This window comes from Meriones unguiculatus, assembly GCF_030254825.1.
Source record: "Meriones unguiculatus strain TT.TT164.6M chromosome X unlocalized genomic scaffold, Bangor_MerUng_6.1 ChrX_unordered_Scaffold_30, whole genome shotgun sequence".
NCBI classification, from domain to species: Eukaryota; Metazoa; Chordata; class Mammalia; order Rodentia; family Muridae; genus Meriones; species Meriones unguiculatus.
The window spans coordinates 5,108,611-5,112,190 of NW_026843706.1; the positions used below are offsets into that span (position 1 = coordinate 5,108,611).

At 41.2% G+C, this 3,580-nt stretch overlaps 1 pseudogene; it reads left to right on the plus strand.

The window, feature by feature from the left end:
- Window positions 1-356: 356 nt before the first annotated feature.
- Window positions 357-2,865, plus strand: LOC132651505 (melanoma-associated antigen B4-like; annotated as a pseudogene).
- The last annotated feature ends 715 nt before the right edge of the window (window positions 2,866-3,580 follow it).

The following is a 3,580-nucleotide window of genomic DNA, read 5'->3' on the forward strand; positions in this document are numbered from 1 at the left end:
GAAGGGTAGCTTTGCCAGGCCACAGAGGAATACAATGCAGACAGTCCTGATGAGACCTGATGGGCTGGGGTTAGATGGAAGGGGAGGAGGACCTCCTCTATCTTTGGACTGGGGGAAGGGAATGGGAAAAGAAGAGGAAAGGAAGTGCCAGACTGGGTGGGGATAAGAGAGGGGTCTAAAGCTGGGATACAAAGTGAATAAATTAAAATAATAATAATAAACAAAAGATGTCCACACAGGAATAAGGTAAGGAAACCCAACCACAACAAGAACCAGACCCCACAATGCCTTATTTATAATGAGAACTCCTTTTTATCAGGACTCTGGTAGCATAAATCTTTAAGGATTATGAAAGCATGCACAAGCCATGCAAGCTCAAGCCAGACCAGATTCTAGCATGGAAAGGAAAGGTGAATCGGAATTTTCCCACTCCCAACAGAGATGCTATTGGTAATTAATAGCTACAGGGAAAGAGAGAATTAGTTTTCTTTAAGTGTGTTGGCTTGACAAATCTACCATGCTCCACTGAAAAGCCACACATACAAGAATGTATGAGCAGCACAAACTGAATTAGGGAGTGTGAAAAGAGAAAATACAAAGTAGTCTAAGTAGGGAAGAGGGGGAGAAGGGTAAATATGATCAAAACATACTATATTAAATTTACAAAGAAATAATTTTAAAGGAATTTAGATAATTTGTTTGGGACCCATTCCCTCATTTCAAGAGCGACACAACCCAACCTCGAGTAATATAAACATAATTTCTTTTGAGTTGTCTGGCAACCCTCTTCTCTGTAATTGGGGTGGGGGTGGCATACTTCTAACCGTAGGGTTCTATTCAGAATACCACAATGGGGAAAGGGTGGAAGGAAGAGACTTTTGATTTCTCCTTTATCATCCTGAGGCCAGAAGGCTTTTCTTGGTCTAAGAAGTGTGTCAAATGTGTTTTCTGATGCCTTAAAGGACAATCAGAATTAAAACTGGCAAAGTAAAATCCACTGTGAATCCTTCAAAGTACAAACCACCCTCCACCTGAAAAGGAGGTCACATAGGCCCTGCCTCTTCTCAGGTCTCCAGAATTCCCAGACATGAAAGGCAGTTAGGCCCAGAGGCAATTCATTTCCATTGCTCTTCTCAGGAATAAAATCCTACCTGGGAAACTGGAGGGCTCAGAAGAAGGAAGCCTCTGCCCCATTTAATATAAAGTCATGAAAATTAAGGGATATTTCAAGTGGAACAGGATGGCATGCAGAACTGCACCCTTCTACTGCAGTGTGTTAGGGCAGGCCTAAAAATTGAGTTGCCCCTGATATTTACCACTGGGAAAAGAAGGAGGTCATGTACTTGTTCTTAGGAACCCAATATTACCAGATGAAAGGCTCATAGTGAGGACTGTGATCACTGTGTGTACTACTATACTCCTGGTAACATCAAGGGTCATCAATTATTTCCCCCTGCATCTGCACTAGTATTGCCCATGAATGAGTGGTGGGATGTCATGCTCTTTTTAATTTTCTTATGTGCCATACTAGGACTGAAGTGTTTATATCAGAACAGCATAGGGTTGTGTTGGTATCCAGACTGTGCCAAAAACCCTTTAACAAATGGTGCTCAATGTCTGTGCATGCTCTTACTCTGGCTATAATGCAGGCACCTAACCAGAATTGATTTTCTGCACAGATTTCTCAGGAAACAGAATACCCAGGAACACAGGAACACGGTGAGTTCACAAAAAGTTGTTTAGAAAAGCAGGAGACCAGGAGGATCTTCTCACACTGTGTCATTTTACCCTTTCTGATTTCTGCTTTGCCAGGTCTCCTGCCTACACACTTGTCATGCTGCCCTTGAGCCAAGTCATCATGCTTAGGGGCCACAAGATTAAGAGCTGTTCTCGTACCAAAAATCAAAATGTACAGGAAAGAGGCAAAGTCTGAATGATGTTCAGTCCACTGCAAAGGAGGAAGCAACATCTATTGGTCAAGGCGATCTCCCCGACTCCCCTGATACCTACACTCCCCAGGATACTCAGGCTGATGTAGCCTCTGTTTCTGGTGATTCAAGTGTGTTCTCAACAGGTGCTGTAGGTGATGAGGTTTCTGATATAAATGTTGATGCTTCTGTTCTATGTGTCTTTCATGCTGCCAGACTTTTAAACACTTCCATGTTAGCCTTTCTCATTCTTTCTGAGCGCAGAGATCCTATCAGCAAGAAGGCAGGTGTATTGTTGGATTTCATACTGGAGAAGTTTAAAGCGAAACAGCCCTTGACAAAGGAAGATATGCTAAAATTGATTAATAAGAAGTACAAGGTGCACTTCACTGAGATCCTCAGAAGAGTCTCTCTGAGCTTGGAGTTGGTCTCTGACCCTGAGATGAAGAAAGTTGATCCTAGATCACAGTACTATATATGCTTGTGGGCAAGCTGGGTCTCTCCACTGAGGGAAATCTGAGTGGCAGTAGTGGGTTGCCCAAGACAGGGCTCCTGATGACCCTCCTGGCTGTGATCTGTATGAACTGCAATATTTCAAGTGAGGAAAATTCCTCAGCATGGTGTAGACATATCCTGGAAGGAATCATCCAATCTTCAGTGATGAACCTAGGAAGTTCATCACAGAAGATCTGATGAAGGAAAACTACCTGGAGTGTTCCTTTGGGGTTCCAGAGCCCATGCTGAAACCACCAAGATAAAAGTCCTGGAAGTTTTAGTTAAGATCAATGATGATGTTCCTAGTTCCTTCCCTGCTCTCTATGAGGAGGCTCTGATTGATGAGGTTAATAGAGTAGCAAGGAGAGTTACAGCTATACCTGTCAATATTGTCAATACCAGGGCTCATTTTGGGTGCGTTACCAGCTCCTCCCACAACTAGTTGGGATTGAGACTGTAGAGCAGTCAGCCTTCTATGTAGTAGAATGCAATATAAGCTAGAAGTAAAAAAGCTTGTATCTTATTGTCCTGAGATGCATGAGCAAATTACAGATATTTTGTTCTTTGTTACACTGCAAATGATCTTTTAACAGAAATTAATTGCCTCACAGTCTATGATTTTTAACATGTTGTCTGACATATTTATTGCTTTTTATCAAGTTTAAGGGGAGTTTGATGGTTTTAGACAAATTAGCAAAACACAAGTAATTAATTTTTACTCCATAATAAGGTAGGGTTGATTTTTATATAACTGGTATCAATAAAGGTATAACAAAAATAAAATTGTTAATTCATAGTTTGCTGCACATTTTTTCCTTTGATTATAGTATTAATTAAAATAAATTTAAAATCAAATTTCCTCAAAATGTATGAAAAAATTGATATGTAATAATTCCAATCTTTGTAGGCAGACATGGTGCTGGAGAGGTAGCTGAGAGTTTTCCATATGGATTCACAGGCAAGAGGAAGAGACAATGACACTGGGCCTGTCTTGAGCAAATGAAACCTCAAAGGCCACCACCAATGATGTACTTACTCCAACAAGACCACACCTACTCCAACAAGGCCATACTTCCTAATAGTTGTCTGTTCATAGGGACCAGTTTCATTCAAATCACCACAGTGGCCCCAGCAAAGACTTCTCATAATGGATGATA